At 40.1% G+C, this 18,247-nt stretch overlaps 2 long non-coding RNA genes across 2 annotated transcripts in view; one reads left to right on the forward strand and one right to left on the reverse strand.

Moving 5' to 3' along the window:
- The window catches only part of LOC110367039, a 29,493-nt gene that overhangs the window by 607 nt on the left and 10,639 nt on the right, over window positions 1-18,247 (forward strand). The gene's annotated exons all lie outside the window — the stretch shown is intronic.
- On the reverse strand, window positions 16,825-17,739 carry LOC118566625. Its single transcript, XR_004933162.1, has 3 exons — window positions 17,719-17,739; window positions 17,291-17,438; window positions 16,825-17,116 (listed from the first exon to the last, which is right to left on the reverse strand). It is a non-coding gene; the product is annotated as an uncharacterized LOC118566625 (long non-coding RNA).

Raw genomic sequence — 18,247 nt, forward strand, 5'->3', positions numbered from 1 at the left:
TTTAACATTACAAAAAAATTTTAATATTAGATTTATATAAATTGTAATTAAAATGTAGCTAACATGTTGTATATCAAAGCAAATATGGTAATTATTAAGTCTTTACATCATTTAAAATGTTTTCAAAATCTTATATAACTGACATAAGTTATTTTTTACGTGATAGACAGACACAAACTGGTACATAATGCAGAAGTTTAAGGAAAGGTTTTCTATTTTATTTTTATTTTTTTTAAACTCAGATATCTGGAGACCCAGTGGATACATAACTAGCCCTCAGTGCAGTTAGAGCTGAAACTCTGTTGTTCGTTTCTCTATATCAGACTGAAATTTTTTATCCATTCTTTTGGAGATAAGCTGAATCTCAATTAAAATGGACAGAGAGCGTCTATCAAAACCAAGTCTTGCCACAAATTCTCAGTTTGATTTAGGTTTGGACTTTGACTGGGCCATTGTAGCTCCTGCATTATGTTGGCCTGCTGGAAGTAAATGCTCCACCCAGACTCAAGTCTTTTACAGACGCTTATTAATTTTCTTCCAGCATTTTCCCCATTTTTCCCCCTCTAGCTTACCTGTCCCTGTTGAAGTAAAGCACGCTTACAGCATGATGTGACCATGCGTCACCATGCGGATGGTGTTTTCTGGGCGATGTGCTGTGGTATTTTCTGTTAGTCTAGCTCAGGGGTTTGGGAGTTGCATCTGGTTCTTATGCTGCATTCCGTGTACCTTGGAAATGAAACTAGGAGCAGGTAATCCCACTAAAACCCAGTAAACGACATTCCAGTTAACACAAGCGGAGAAATTGGGATTTCAAAATATATAAAAATAGGTCAGGATATATGGCGACGGCCAGGAAAACTGTTGTTTTGTGTTTCTAGCACCTCTTCTGAACATTATTTAAAGCTGTACTGTCCGCAAGCAAACAAAATTTTTAATTAGTTTTAAGTTGCAGCTGCGACATGCAACGTTGATTTTAGTTGCAATCTTACATCTGTGACCTATAAAATAAAAGTGTTTTCATCACGGCTTGCTGTTGTTGATGCGAGGAGCGGCCATGTTGGATCCGACAATCAGCCTTACAAATTTATCCGACTTTCTGAGGGGAAAGTTTGATTTTAGCGGCCGTTCCAGGTGATTCTTCCAATCGGGCAGTTAAGATCTCTTTTTTTGTGTTTCCTGTCTGGCAGTGCTGCTTTAATAATTGTTGTCTTAAAGCCAAAAAGAACTCAACAGATTTTACTTTCACAAGTGGAGCCTTACTGCTTTCACCATAGTGCTCCGCTTGATTTATATATGCAAGAAGCTTTATTAGAATTTATGCTGGGAATATTTCATGTGGAATGGGCAGTGAAACGGAAAGGTAAAAGAGGGGGAAAAAAGGAGAGAAACAGATGAGACGAAATGCTAAAAGGAAGAAAAGGTGAAAGAGAAGCCAACCCTGAAGCCCCCGGGAGCCGCGGGGACGAGTCCGTGGAAGTCAGGATTTCCGAATTCCAACTGCAAATAGAAACCAACATAAATAAACTATAAATAAACTTTGGCCAAAAATGCTAGAAAATTGAACAATATTTAAATTTTTTTAAAGTACTTAATAAATGTTAGCTTAAGCCATTTTTCCTTAGAGTTTTCATGCAATAAGCTTATATACAAAACATTTCTACCAAGAATGGCATTAATAGTGTACATAAAATTATTTTTCTAACGTATTATTTTTCTCATTAGGTTGCAAGCTATATGCTTTTTTGATCTTGTATTCTATATTGAACCTAAAGAAAATTTAATTTTTTTTGTTCTTTAAAGGTTAAAATAGATTTACTAAAGTAGGTGTAAATGGTAAATGGACTGAACTTATATAGCGCTTTTCCAGTCATGCTGACCACCCAAAGCGCTGTACACTATAGCCACATTCACCCAGTCGCTCTCACTAACGCACACACATTTATACACCGAGACGCAGCTCGGTAGGCAACTTGGGGTTAAGTGCCTTGCCCAGGGGCACATCGACATGTGGCAGGGGGAAGCTGGAATCGAACCCACAACCCTCAGATTGCCAGACAACTACTCAACCCACCAAGCCACAGTCGCCCACAAAAATAAAAAAAAATAAAATGTGGTTGTTATTGTAGTCATGTTGCTTTTGTGGGCCTAAACAATGTTTTGCTGGACCGAAGGCAAAAATGACTCTTAGGGTTTGTGGATCTTATTTACAACTCTCTCCACTTTCCCAACAGTTTCACCCTTTCAGATCATACCCCCACAATAAACACCCACTGCGAACCAGATTTCCTTTCTCCTTTCACCCCCTAAAAGTCGATCGGATGTGATCACAAGCGCTGCTCCCATCAGATTTAACTGGGGATGGTGTTTTAAAAGTGATGCATAATAAGACCTTCAGCTACCAGCTGTATTTCTACTTAATTAAGATTAAGCTATGTACGTGTTAACTTGTTACTAATTAGATGATTTCTAAGGGCAATGGTTTGAAATATATATTTATTCATTTACATTCATTAGTTTAAGGTTTTGCTCATGAATGGTGCTCAACATCACCACTAGATGTCAGTAGAAGCTTCACGTTCATAAATATGATGGATGAATGCAGTGTATGATAGAATGGCCAGATTAAAACAGGACTTACTTAAAAACACATGTTTTCATGATGCGACGGGGAATTGCTGTTCATAGACTTTGGCGGTATGCAGCAGAGATATGAGTGGATTTTAGACACATTTGTTTGAAATGTTTGATCTACCTTTTTAAAGTAGCCTTTTTATTTACATTTGACTTATCAAGGAAACAAGGTGCAAAAACATTTACAGAACATGTGGATCAGAACCAGAACCTGGATGGATTGGGCTGTATCCCATCCAATATTGATTGTGTTAACGCTCAGGTTAACATGAATTTACATCCAATGACTTATTTAAAGGGATCTGCCATACATACCAGCATTGGTCCCATAAGTAGAAATGGGCCATTTTATTTATTTATTTACAGGTGCTTGGATTCAGGAACTTACAGATTCACTTCTATACAGAAAACCCCAATTATTATCTTCAGCTGTCACTTTATACATCCTATATTAAATAATACTGTATATTCTTCAATGATAGTATCAAGGCATTGTTTGTTTGTACCTGCAATACTTTATCAGCTGGTTCTGCTGCTGTTTGTATATCTCTCTTTGCAGGTGTAGAAGCAAACTCTGAGGATGTTATATTGCTCTCTCCCTTTCCTCTCTTCTTTTTCTTTCACCTTTTTTCCCTTTTAGCATTTTGTCTCATCTGTTTCCTGCATAAATTATAATAAAGCTTCTTGCATATATATAAATAAAGTGGAGCAATACGGTGAAAGCGGTAAGGCTCCACTTGTGAAAGTAAAATCTGTTGGGCTCGTTTTGGCATTAAGACAACAATTCTTAATGCCACATTGCCAGGCAGGAGACACACACACACAAAAAAAAAGGCAGATATTAATGCGCCATGTGTTAGTTGTTTAGTCATGTGGCAGTAATGCGTGAAGCTGAAGCAGAAAAGCAGTTCTGACATTTTCACGATATTGAAAGCGTAGGGAAATGGAAATATCTCTTGGTCATAACAGCAATTAATATCCAATATTGATATCGGCCCAAATTCTCCTATCAGAGCATCCTGAGTTGTTAGGCTAGAAGAAATGACTAAACTGGACTTTTATTATATTTAGGTTTAGATCTATGGGGGTAGATCTATTTAGATCTATTACCTGGTACCACTTTATGTAAAACGTCACCCTAAATATCTGCTTTATTTCCCCTGTACCTTTTATTTAATTTTTTTATTTTTGATACACTGTACATATGTGGACACATTGTATATACCTTATACCTTACGCACCTTTCCTCCTTTTGCCACTTTTCTTTTTGTTTATTAAGCCGATGTGTGACGAGTAAATTTCTTGTAATCTATGTAATCTCACTGAGATTGTAAAACCGCTCAAATCTTCTCTTCAATACACCAAAACTAAATTTCCCCAGCAAGGCTTCCCTTCTGGAGCCATTAACTCCATGACTGCATCCCAGATGAGCGCAACTAGCAGATCTTTGGTTCTGACGACTGGCCTCACAGAAGCAGATACAGACGTGTGTCAGAGTTGTCCAGCAGCGACATCTGGTGGAGGTTACATGAACTGCAGCAGTTGTTGAAGGCCCTCTGAGCCTGAATGTGTAGAGTTTAAACATATTGCTGGTCATTTGTTGTTGTTTTGCCCCAGCAGCTGTTCACTGGGCTGCAGAAACAAGTTATTTTTGTTTCAGCTTTTCTACATAAAAGATGCCGTTTAACGTGTGAGTCCAGTTCAGTTAGGAGGTTAAAACGGTCAAAACGGTGACTCGATGGAAATAATGGAGAGGAGGACCGGTGTGGTGTGAGTCCAGCAGGAATACCACCACGGATGCTGCTAACCCAGCAATATGTGCATTTTTATTTTGCTGATAAAGACAGCATGACGTTGCAAAAGAAACGGCATAATTTTTTACCTTTTTCACAAATCTTTCTTAGTTTTTCTGGCCCTTGCATGCAGCGGGACACCAATTGTATGACAGAAAACGTAACTGTCAGTGTGTGTGTGTGTGTGGTTGCAGCGAACTTTCGCAGGGCTTCCTTTGCGAGGGGAAACGACACATAACTTCATGGAAATGCCACAATGTGATTCACATATGTTAATGAGCTGTGGCAGTGAGTGCATTCATGCATCTTTAAAGAGACCAAGGTGTTACCTTCTCTCATCAGTCAGCATTTTCACTGAAACCACCAGAGTCTTTGGGAAAAAGGTGTCGTTAAAAACAGGCTGGAGGAAAGCTGAGTCATCTTTTTTGTGCACACAGAAGAATATCTGATGTGATACTGTAATCCAGTCCTGGAGTTTTTAATACAATGTGACGTATTACATGGTATCATTGCTTATTTAATGGAAACTTTACTTAAAGGAAGTCCATCTGCTGGTAGAACCAAGTTCAGCAGCGATAAACCTCACATTGCTTTAGAGCAATTCGCCAAACGTCCCACCTCAGGTTGAGGTCTGGACTTTGACTAGGCCATGCAACGCCTTGGTTCTTGTCCTTTTCAGCCGTTGTGTTGTAGATGTGCCCATTTTGGGACCGACTCTAGAGGACTTTGGCCCAGATCCAAAAAAAATGTGCACATTATGGCCCAACGTCTCTGCTTTGGGTGCGTTTATCCACAGGAAATAGTTTTAGAAGTTTTCTGTCATGCTTTAAAGCTGCTGTTACGATTTTAGAGAGCAGAGGCTTTCTTTCTAATTGCCCCATCATGAGCTGAACGTTTAACAGGCTAATTGAGACCTGTAGTGTCTGAGGTGGTGCTGGTGGGTTTTCTTATCATTTCTTTTAGGATCATGGGGTAAATTTGCTGGGTCATCCACTCCTGGGAAGATTCGCTGTTGTCTGAATTGTTTTCCTTTTTTTTTCTTTATTTATTCATCTAGATTTTTATATATTTATCAATAAAATAGTCTCTTTTACTGTAGAATAGTTTTTAAAATGTCCTAATAACGCCTCCCAGATTGATGGGCTGCCTAAATGTGCGACTTTGTGTCATTTTAGGGGTAATTGTTCACTGTTTCTGAGAAAACCCAATAAAAACATGATCTATGAATAGCCTCACGTCAGCAGCAGCATGCATTTATGCAAGTTTCCTTACATAGACGTAGTCAAATGTGACATTTAGAGGTCAGCAGGAATTCATTGATGGTTTTTAGGCAGGAGGTCATTTATAGCTGTGAAGCCATGCACACTTACCCTGAAGCTTATTTTTAGTCTGAGAAAATTTTTTTCGAGAGAAGAAAAAAAGTTTCCCTGCAATTACTTATGTTCCCCTTTTTGGGTCCATTTATAGCCTGACGAGCCTGTGCTCGAGTTGACAAGGCAAAACTGTCTGAGTTCAGAAGCTGCTAAAATACAGAAGTTGTTACACAGCAGCAAGCTGCAGCACAGCCAGAGTGAAAAATAATGGCTGTTTTGTTACCGTTTTCTCTGGTATGCTGAGGTATTTCTGCTTCTGGATTAATCTCCAGATCTTATCAGGAATCTGTGGTTTTATACCGATCTTTGTTTTTCTGTGTGGGCGTCTTGTATGACGGAGCGACAATTCCTGTGAATAACATGAGATATTCATTCAGATCCTTTTTATTTTTCAGTTTCAGAAGAAAAATGCTTGCGTTAAAACATTTAGAGGTGGAATTTAAAGACTTTCTCGCTTAAATTTGACATTTCTTTGCAGAGGGAATACTTGCCTTCTTATTCGTTAACTCCTTTTAAGTTCTGGCTAAACAATTTAAGCGGGACTCGGCCTCCAGGCATTTCTTCTCCAGATCTTCTTGCATCAGAGAAAATAACTTTGCTCAGTGCTTCTGTTGCTCTGCTTTATACTTCCTGCATGATTTCAGAAATCAGAAAATAAATACTTTTTATTGTCATTGCATGTATCAATGTTTCACCAAGCAAGGAGCTAAACATTAACAGAAAGTTAAAAACTGCAGAGACAGATAAAAAAAAAATGTAAAACTGAAATATATCAAGCCAGCTACACAATGGAGGTAAAAAAAAAGTGTTGTAATTAAAAAAAGGAACTACTTCTGAGGCAGTTTTATGTATCGTTTGGTTGATGAGCCGATGGCTGCTGGGTTTAATTCATGTCTGTATCTAGAGTTGTCCTCACATCCACCTGCTGCTGATGCCAGGCAAGCTCTGCACCGGTGGCAACAGTAGTTCAGGAGGTTCCCGGGGCAACATCCGGATTTATTGTGAATGAACCTCCCATCTTGAAGTTCTTGATGATTCCTGTTCCTTCAGGGTTCTGCCTGTGAGGTCATTTTGAGACAGAACGACGATGGCTGCGTGCTTTTCTTCGGAGGCAACGGTTGCTAACGCAATACAGTGATTCTAAACACATCTGATTTTTTATAGCCTTCAGTTTGCTGGTTAGATTAATGATGCGATCGCAGCTGGACTCGTTCCCTTTAACGCTCATAAGCCAGTCAGCCTCATTGTACCGAAGTCACAGTACCGTGTTTTTCTGCCTGTAAGTCACTCCGGAATATAGGTCGCATCACTTGAAAAAAATGCATCTTAAGGAGCAAAAAACATAAGTTGCAGGGGACTATACTTGTTTATTTAGAAAAAAAATTCACCGGGAAATACCAGTAAAGTTCTCATGGCCCGTTACGCTGAAAGTTGTTGAAATTACACCTAAATCAGACCGTGAGCGTAACGGTGCTACATGCTAAGCTAACAGTACGATACGGATGTTTCAGAGCAACATAAAGCTCGCGTTCATCAGCGAAACATAGAAACATGTCTTTGTTGCCTATAAGTAAATGTTTAGATTCGTTTTTAAGTGGTACACGAGCAGGATAGTATTCACAAGCCTAGAGCGCCCTCTTGTGGCTATAGACAGTAATGTTTACTCCATGGTTCATGTTGGTCAGTGTGATTTACCATTTAAAATTAGTGGTCAAATAGGCCAAACTTTGAAAAAAAAAAAGTGTGACTTATAATACGAAAAATACGGTAATTTACCATTTTTAACCCACCACCCAGAGACTGTAGTAAAGGTCTGACATTTTTCCTCTGGCCAGGTAAGTTCATCTGAGGGAAGGAGAAGAGGAGATGTTAGTGATACGTTGGGATTAACGGAGGTTATGGGTTATGGATGTGAGGGTAAGCGCAGAGGCGAAGATTTCAGTTTGGAGGTGAGTGTTTATCAGCGTGGGTTGCCCTGGTTACAAGAGTTTGCAGTCAGGTGGTAAGTTGGAGGGCGAAGGAACTCTTACATGGAAGGAGCTGAAGGTAAGAACCTGAGATGAAGTTCTGCAGAGCTTGGAGTGGCTTGAAGGACCCTGGGGGACGAGGTGGTGGTGGTGTTCTTGCACCAGAAATCCTCGGGAATCCAGGTGCCTGAGGAGATCGGTAGATCTGAGGAAGCGCAGAGGAGAGAACAATGTGAGATAACTTGAAGGAAACTCTGAAACTGAATATTTGGCTTCCCTCCACCAGTAAAGACAATGAGGCGTTGAGTGGTCGTCACGCAGGCGATGAGAAGATTCCCCTCAGCTGTGAGAGCAACCACCAGCCTCGGGCACGCCCACCGCTCTGAACCTGTTGCTGGTAAACAGCTGTAAGCAACAGCCGCCCAGCACACTTACAGTCCAAACCATTAGGATTCACCTCAATCAAGCTGTTATGATCCTTGGGTGTTTGGGTTTTGCCAACTTCCTCATTGTTTATTTATGTTCTGTTGATCTTGCCATATTCAGTTAATTTGTCCTTCATTATTGTTAGTAAGGTGTTTCCATACTAGTTAATTCCTGTGTGTTTAGTTTCTTACTTTGTTCCTGTGTTCTCTTCTTAATGTGGATTTATTTCTCTTAGGTCTGTGTTTGTGATTTTCTCCTGGTTATTAGTTTCTTTGAGTCTTAGTTTAACGCTCTGTGGTAATTAGTCTCCCTCCCTAAGCTTCGCTGCTGTTCCATATCTACTCTGATTAGCTCATCTGGTTCCTTTGTCATTCTCCACCTGCGCCTCAGTATTTAAACTCCTGGTGTTAATCTGTACCTGGTTGGATTGTTCCGTTACTCTGTTCATTACGGAGGCTGGTGGCGGCTGAGAAACTCCGGAGGGTGGCTTCAAAAACCCACGAAGGACCGCTGGGACACGGCGTAAACCCACAAAGGTGTTCTGGAGGATGGCATTGACGCCATGGTCACCCCGTGTAGCTCATTTTAGGCATTAGGTACAAAGCGTGACACAGAATATGTTAGTTATATCATGAATGTGGACCCCCCACGGACACATCAGAGTTTCTATTTTTACTTTTTGATGTTTAAAACTGAAACTTGAGCGGCAAAACCATCTCCTCCTCGCTCATTACCTCGTCCTTTTTATGTTTTCAAACACGGCTGTTTCAGCACTAATCTAAGATTTATCCACTTTGATTCATCGTTGAAACAATCGCTGCTGAGTTTGGTTTCACTTTTCTGCCTATTTCTCCGATAAGAGATGGTTTCAGAGTTTTGCTTTGAGTTTTTCTCCAGGCGTTAGACGATCATCCCCGCCGTGCTGCCAATCAAGCACCATCTTATCTGTGGTTTCCTCTCCGCTGATCGCAGTCAGAACACGGTGAAGGCAGAAGCAGGGAAACGGATTCAGCCGCTCTGAGGCTCCCTGGAGCCTGTTTGCTGCCAGGCAGAGTTTTTCTCCTCTTGCAGACACGCAGATGCTTGTTTAGCTTTCTGTTGTGCAGCATCTGCAACAAGCTGACTCACACTGAAACCACACACCCTGAGAGCGACCACAGAGACAGAGGTGGGGGGTAAAGGTTGACTGCGGGTGTCTCTCTCGGTGTCGTCAGGGTTTCCATCAGAACCCTGCTGAGGTGCTCTTTCACGCCCCAAGCTGTCCTCACGCTACCTGACCCCCCCGGCCCAATCCTCCAGCAGTCCATTCACAGCGCACTTGTTACAGCTACCAGCCGTCGCCTCCAGAGCCTATTTTTATCTCCCCAGTCGAGCTGATTTCGCTTCAGTCTTTGCTGCAAGCGCTGCCTCATTCTCAGTTTCACATCATCCACTAGATAAGGATGCTTAGAAACTTTGGTGTCATTTATGTGTGAGCTAGCAGCTGCTAACAAATGGTTTTACTACAGTGAGAAAAGAAATTTAAATAAAGCATCAGATAAAAGGTGACTCGCTTATCCACTTCTTGGCCTGACAAAGCTGAGAAACATCACAAACACAATAATTCTGTATATTTTACGGCATTGTGTGGATATTATTTCAGTGATGAATCATAATTCTGAAGTTGAAGAAAAAAGGAAGAGTAGTCTTTACGGAAGAGTGGCTGAAATAAAGACCGTTTTGAAAGAAAGCAATAAAAAAGTCTGGATTAAACTTTGGCACAAACCTTGTAGGGGATCCAGCGAAGGTATGTAAAAAAGTTTTCAGGTCAGATCAAGCCAAAATCTAACTTTTTTTTTTTTGCCTCCATTAAAGGTGCATGACGCAAATTTTCAAGTTAAATACAATTTATTTTATTTCCCATACATACCCTTAAAGTTGTCCCGAGTTTTCCTCTATTTGCTGCTTCTATGGGGTGAATTAGTAAGTTCATGAGTGATTGAGGCCAAATCCTCTGGGCACGTGGGTGTAACCTTGCTACTTTGTTGAGTTTTCGCCATAATCGTTCAAAACTTCAATATTCGTAGTTTTCTTACCTCAGAAGACATCAGGCCTCTAAACAAAAGACCTGTGCAGGCGCAGCGGCAGATGCTTTTCCTCTTCGTGTACAATGTTGGTGTAATTCCAACTCGTGGCCAGAGGGGGCAGAAGTGTGCAAACACTCTGCAACTTGTGCTACGTTCCTTTAATGAAGACTAAAGCTGCACATGACTAAATAACAGCCCTCCTGCTATGAAACACAGCTTCTTGTAAGACAAATAATATACATCCAAACCTCTAGTCTGCATACGGACTACATTTTCTCTGAATCAGAGCATTTCTGTAACTTTTAGAGTTATAATGGCTGTAAAGAGGCTTGTGGTTCAGGCCTTCCAGAGCTACTCTAGTTGCGCTGCAGTGCGACATACTGACCCCTTTAACTCACTCTGTTCCTTCCTGCTACAATTAATTTAAACGATTTAACTTACAGTTTACACTTCCTGCTTTATGCTTCGCAGTCCGTCCGAGTTTCTTTGCCTGAAATGCAGCATTTGTGTTCTCTAGGCAGCAAAGTTTCCCTCCTTGCACACGTGCCATAAAAGTTGTGCAGTCTGTTTCTGATTGTCCAGACATGAACGTTGGTATCAAATGTTGCGAGACGTGGCGGTTTCCAAGGAAGTTACATCTCAAGGTTGTGGAGCATCTCACAGTCTGTTTTCCTTTAAATCAAGATTAAAAACACATTTATTCTGGATTGCCTTCGACTGTTCTAGTTAAACTGTTTTACTGAAACATCATTAGTTTAACTTTGTAGTCCAACTGTTTTTAATGTTTGCTTTTAGTTTCTATTCTCCCATGTTTTATTTTGTTTCTACATTATATTCCTACTTGCTTTTATTCTGTTTTATTTTCCTATATTTTAATCATGTAAAGCACTTTGCATTGTCTCTGTACTGAATTGTGCTGTAAAAATAAATTTGCCTTGCTTGTGGATTATTTTCTGGACAGGGTGACTTCAAATAATGTGAGCACTTTAAATCTCCTGTCAGACTCATTGGCTGATAAAATAGTCCTTTTAAAAGCTTCTGACAGTAATTCGAAGCTCACTATGAGTTACACCCGCGTTGATTCTTGCATTTTGTAAAGTTACAACAAATGTCTCTATTTATTCCTTTTATTACATTTTACAAAGGATTTAATGATGCATTTTCTTCCCTTTAATATTTCTAATACTTGAACTTTTCAGTTCTAAAAAGTAAATATCTAAAAGTCCAGATATGTCGGTCATATTAAAGAAAGTGTTTGTCAATAATTTTAGTTCCTGGCCGACTGCTGTGAGGTACATGAGCCAGTTCTAACCTTCCTTATCGTAGAGAAACACACCTGACAGGTTAGATAACGCCAACCTTTGCTCTGGACTTTCTTCCTGATACTTTTCATCCTGCTTCATGTAAAATCTGAGAAAGATCCGCTCATTCCGCAGTGTCAGAAAGCACGTTTACTAAAAGTCTTCTGCTGATCACATCTCTTTAAATTTTGGACTGTGAACTGACAGGACACGTTCACCTATGTGTGATGTTGGTATCAACACAGAAGCCCTACTTCAAGAGCCTCGTCTGTCACTTTTTGACACGCTGTAAACAAAACCGAGAACGCACCTGCGTCACAAAAACCACCCACCTGTTCTACCTTACCCTGCAAAACAGATCCGAGCAAAACTGTCAGCAAATTATCCCGAACTTTCCGCTCTGCATGCATGAAAAAAAACTAAAAAAAACGGCCTTGGATAGTTTTGGGTTATTGTAGTGTAAGCAACATGTTTTCAGGGTTATTCATTTTGCACCATTCCAGAAGGCCCTATTATATAAAAGCTATTTATCTCCTTTTATCAGCTGCAAGCTTCGCTGGGTTTAATGTGGGCGATCAATGCGGCGTGGCATGAGGTTCTGCTGAGGTGTTCTGGAAGCCCAGAGCTGTCTTCAGGTCGTCTGCCTTGGTGGTTCTGGTGTCTCTTCTCATCCTCCTGACAATAATCCACGGATTCTCTACAGAGTTCTGATCAGGCCTGTCAGCTGCTCATTGGACCAGCTTTTGGTGCTTTTGACAGTGTGGGTCAGTACTAGGTCCTGGTGGAAAATCCAATCAGCATCTCCACGAAGCTCGTCAGCGGAAGGAAGCATGAAGTTCTCTAAAATGTCCTGGTAGACGTCTGTGTTGAATTTTCACATTAGAAAACCCAGTGGACCAGAACCAGCAGAATGACATTACATCCAAAAATCCTCACTGACTGTGGAAAATTCACACTGGATTTCAAGCAACGTAGATTCTGGGCTTCTTCACTCTTCCTCCAGACTCTTCGACCTTGATTTCCTAATGAAATGAAAACTTTACTTTCATCTAAAAATAGGACTTTGGACCACTGAGCAACATTCTGGTTCTTTTTCTCCTTAGTCCAGGTGAGACTCTTGTAGCCCATGTGTTGGACTTGTCCGTGCGTAGTGGTTCTTGATGCCCTGGTCTAGTCTCAGTCTCCTTGTGAAGCTCAAATTCTTGAATTGATGATGCTTGATAATCCTCTCAAGGCTGTGGCTATACCTGCAATTTCTTTTCCTGCCACAGTTTTTCCTTCCACTCAATTTTCTTCAAGCATGTTTGGATCAGTAGGCTTGAATAAACAGCTTTGTTAACAATTACCTTTGGTGGCTTAAGCCTGGTTTAAGCTTGAGGCACGTACGCTACACAACGTCTCCGAAGTAGCACTATTCTCCTAGACTCTAGAGGGCAGCGTTGAGCGCCTACACCAAGCGTACTACACCCCACTACACAGAAAAGTAGAAAACACAGTTGTTTCCAACATTTTGAAGATTCTTCCTAGCTTCCAAGTGTGTGACGCCGATTTCTGTCCAGGAAGTGTTAACAATTTGTTTGTTGGACTACAAAGTTAAACTAATGATGTTTCAGTAAAATAGTTTAACTAGAACATTCGAAGGCGATCCTGAATAAATGTGTTTTAATCTTGATTTAAAGGAACTCAGGCTTTCAGCACTTTTACAGTTTTCTGGGAATTTGTTCCAGATCAGTGGAGCATAGGAACTAAATGCTGCTTATCCATGCCTGGTTCTGGTTCTGGTTCTGCAGAGCAGGCTGGAGCCAGATGACCTGAGTGGTCTGGAGGGTTGATGCCCTGATAACAAGTCTGTGATGGATTTAGGTGCTAATTCAGGGATTTATAGACTAACAGAAGGATTTTAAAGTCTATTCTCTGAGATCCAGGGAGCCATGGAAGGACTTCAGAACCGGGTCCATGTTCTCTACGTTCTTAGTCTTAGTGAGGGCAGCAGGTTCTGGATCAGCTGCAGCGTTCTGATCCACTTTTTAGGCAGATGGGCCGGTAGCTGTAATCTGTAGGGTTGCTCTAAATTGAGTTTTGTTCCTGTGACTCTGGAACTAAACTATTTCTGCACTTTTACAATCATTAGTAGGGACTAAACTCATAATTAAAAGTTCTCCACGTGAAACCTGCACATTCATACGTTACAAGGTGTTGAAAGAGCCATCTTTTAGAAAAACGTGACAAATCAGGGTTTTCCCTTCATTTTAAGTGCTTCCCATTTTTTTCAGAAGAGAAGAATGAAAACCAAGTTTCTTTTATCTGGTGTATCTAAATACTTTCTGCAAATATTACAGGCTTTGAATAGCTCACTCAAATGACTTATGAGTTAAAGTGATATGAAAACTGCATGTTTTCAAGAAATTAAGGCCTTATGCTGAGCTGCACCCATGTAGGGTGTAGGCCTACTGATATTTTACATCGAATCCAGTATTAAAATTGTTTATAAGGCACTTCTTTACCATTCCAGCAATTATTCACTAAAACAGGAGATTAAATATGAGCCCCAACAACAATGACAGACACTTAGATGTACATATTTATCATTAGATTTTAATCATCGCATTTTAATTTCGGAGCACAGGTAGCCAGTTTATATTATGAAAAAAACAATATGGCAATATTGATGAAACTGATGGGTATCAAATTGAGTTTACTCTATTTCTGAGTCATCATCAGAGGCATCATTGTCAACTCTGACTTCTTTATCATTGTCACAATCAGTACATTTGCACACGTCATTACATGCCAGATTAACTTTTAGACAGGAGCATCTCCCAGCTTGACATTTGTTAGTCTTACAAGCACAATGCAGAAATTTAAGAACGGAATCTGGTGCTGCCTGTTTAGTCATCCACTTTATACAGAGTTCTGCATTTATCATCTCCCAGCCATGATCGGTTGGTGATGGGTCTTCAATTGTAGCAGACAACAAAAGTCTGTGTATAGCCGCTTGGTAATTGGCACGTTTGAAGTGTAACTTCAATGCATCACTGATTGGTGGCATACTTGTTTCGCTTGGGTTAGTGCAGAAAATCCTGTACCTTGCTTCATCCACTCCACTACTCATTTACTGTCCATACATGGAACACACATACACTTCAAGATATTTGAAAGTGTCAAAATTTGGGTCAAAGTTCTCACCAAGCTTTGCAAATGCTGTGAGGAATGTTGCACTTTCCACAGCAGTCTTGAATGTTTTTGTTTTGCCTTTTCCATGAAGAGCTTGTGTAGTCACGTCCAGTGAAAACATGGAAGCAAATGAGTGCATCACAATCAGCAGGTCCAAGAGATGATGCTATCTTTAGATCCGAGTCCTGTTCTTAACACCAGTGGAAAAGTACAATTGTCCACCAATCTGAGACTGTAACCCTACTGACATAACAGCTACATCAGAATCAGGACTTTTATTCACTATAGTCTCATACAGCTGATCTGATGCATGTCGAGCATGAAGCAAGAGCCGAGTGTCTGCCTCCTCGTGATCACAACAGCGCTCATCACTTATGGAGCGATATTTGTGCCTTCTGATTGAGCGAGCAGGAACCAATCCGAGCGCGCAGCAAGACAACACGCGTGCGCTCAAAACCGGTCTGGCGCGAGTTCAACTCTGGAAAAACTCTTCTCAATCCACCGTCCTCGCGCTCAGTTCCATCTCTGCTCGCGCGCTCGACCTGCTCATTCCACGCTCAACACCAGCTGTGCGCTCACTCAACTCTGTCTCTGCGCTCGCAACTTCAAAAACTGTCCACCTCACCAGCCAATCACGACAGGTTTCTTTCCATCCAATCAGAGTATGGCTTGCAAACACTGCATTCAGATGGATTAAATCAAAATGCTGCAGCTTTTGGCAGAAATGACTAAACATAACAGTGGGATTGAAGGAAAAAAAGAAAAATAAATAAACAGTTTAATATTTTTGCCTAAAATATTTAGTCTAAAATATTTCCTTGAGCTGCTAAGTGAGGTGTGGAAATATTGTTGTCTCTTTTTTTAAAGATTTTTTTTCAGGTTCTGGGAGGTAATGTAAAATTTTCTTTTGGTTTATGTTAAAAAAAATTCCTACACTACATCCAGAATCAACATTTCATTACTCTACTGTAGGATTTTAATATAGACCCAAGGAAAGTTCTGAACTGAATGAGAAAAAGATTTATAGAAAGAGATAAAGGTGAAGACGAGGAAACCATCAAAACTCAAATCAATTTGTCTTTGCAAATCATGAATTGTTAAATATTTTTCTTGGTACTCGTATTTCTGCTGTGCCGGCTGGTTATATTGTGTTTTATAATTATTATTATTATTATTATTATTATTATTGTTATTATTATTATTATTATTATTATTATTATTATTATTATTATTAATTTTTTATGTTTTTATCTTAATTTTTTTAATTGTTGAGTGTTTAGCCAAGTCATTTTATTAGATGTTATCTCTTATCTGATGTATCTCTTATCTAAAGTGCTTTTTAAATAATGATGACAATGATGATGATTATGATCAGAAGAAATTTTTGCATCTCCCAGAAGCTGGAAAGAAAAGAGACAAAAACATTTTTCACACCTCACTTAGTAAGTCTTAGTAACTCAAATATTTCAGTCTAAATATTTTAGGCAAAAATATTAAACTGTTTATTTATTTTTCTTTTTTTCCTTCAAACCCACCATTATGTTTAGTAGTTTCTGCCAAAAGCTGCAGCATTTTGATTTATTCCATCTGATTGCAGTATTTGCAAGCCATACTCTGATTGGATGGAAAGAAACCTGTCGTGATTGGCTGGTGAGGTGAACAGTTTTTGAAGTCACAAGCACAGAGAAAGAGTTGAGCGAGCGCACAGCTGGTGTTGAGCGTGGAATGAGCAGGTCGAGCGCACGAGCAGAGATGGAACTGAGCGCGAGGACGGTGGATTGAGAAGAGTTTTTCAGAGTTGAGCGCGCATGTTGTCTCACTGCGCGCTCGGATTGGTTCCAATCAGAAGGCACAAATATCGCTACATAATCACTGACACTGATATGTGAAGAACCTGCTGTTACTCTTATGAGGTGACACATTGATCCATGTGTCACATAGACATCTATTGTTTTTTTCACACTTCTGAAGTCTCCCTCTGCCCATACTGAGTACAGAAATTCTGCCAGTGCCTCCTTGTTGTCCCTACTAGACAGAAACTTTTTCCATTGTTTGGAGTCTTTTGCTGCTTACTATGGATCTGAATCTTCTCATTTTCTCAGTGTTTTTTGTACTGATGGCCGGATAACGGTCTGTAACATAATCCACTCTGCTGCAGCCCGACTTCTGTGCTTGTTGGATGACCCGGGTTAGTATCAGATCACCAAGCTCCCCAAAGGTTGCTGGGATATTTAGCAAACTCTGGATGAGCGCCATCCCATCGATTATGAGATGTTTACCAATGTTGACATTCGTAGAACTTCCTGGTTACTTATCAGTCTCTGTTGAACAATGGTTCTGCAAAACTCTTTGTAACCTGCAGACAATCTTCCATCTGGTGTCTGACTGGAATTAAAAAGTGAAATGAAATATGAGTAAATAGAGAGGCACAACAAAAACTCACATACGGCTGGCCATGTTATGTGCCAGTTATTTATCATCATGGTAGGTCTGTATCAAACGTAATAAATCCTAATTTCAAAACTTGTCAGTAACAATGAGAGAAATTTCATAATATACCTTTCTGATTTAGATCTTGTCAAGAATTTGGTGTATGATCCATAGCAGGTTCTGTGATAGGAGACCTCAAGAGCTACACAGTCCTTATCTCTTATGTGTACAAGCACACTCTCATCCTTCTTTGCTTCTGCTGCTTTTCGCAACAATCCTAGAAATATAAAATATTTATTATACGACACGTCGATATAAACCGCATCATGGTACATATTTACAAAAAAATCTATACCATGGGGCATCATTCCAAGAAAATTGCATTTATCAACATAGCAGAGCCAAACAAACATAAACATCATGATGACATTATTAAACCTTTTTCCTATAGGCCTAAATATGTTTCTATCTGCATGGCTAAAGATATAGACAAGGCATATATCCACTTAATTAAAGGAAAATTTTAACAATAGATTACAGAGAAAGTATTAACTTACCACCATCAACAGTCTCTGCCTAGACAAGTTTCACCCTCTGGCGAGAATTCCTGACAGTCTCAAACTTCTCTCTTTTTTTGCATATAATGCAGACAGCTGGCAGCACATGTTTTTTTGGCTGGCTTTGACCAGCTTTTGGATTATCTTGTTGAGGAGGGGCAAATCCGATGGCGATGTCTTCTCTTGATCTCAGTCGTTTTGGTGATTGGATATAGGGCAACTTATTAATGTCCTGTTCATCAGATACGGGCTCGTGCTTTCGTTTCTGGGCAGCATTTATTCGCTTCCTGTCGGTAAATCGGCGATAACAGGTCGGGTAGTAGCCAATGTGGCTTGGTATATCATCAAATTCGAAGGAGAGGAGGGGAAGCGTGTTATCGGCAATTGTCCGTTCATTACCAGTTAAATCAGCCCAAACACGGCAAAAACTACGAAAAGTTTCCCACCTCGTTTGAGTAAAGGGTTCTGTGTGTTCTCCTTCATTCCCGGCAACATGCATAAGGCATTCACATTCCATAATTACAATGTT

This window comes from Fundulus heteroclitus, chromosome 17 (genome assembly GCF_011125445.2).
Source record: "Fundulus heteroclitus isolate FHET01 chromosome 17, MU-UCD_Fhet_4.1, whole genome shotgun sequence".
Taxonomy (NCBI): Eukaryota; Metazoa; Chordata; class Actinopteri; order Cyprinodontiformes; family Fundulidae; genus Fundulus; species Fundulus heteroclitus.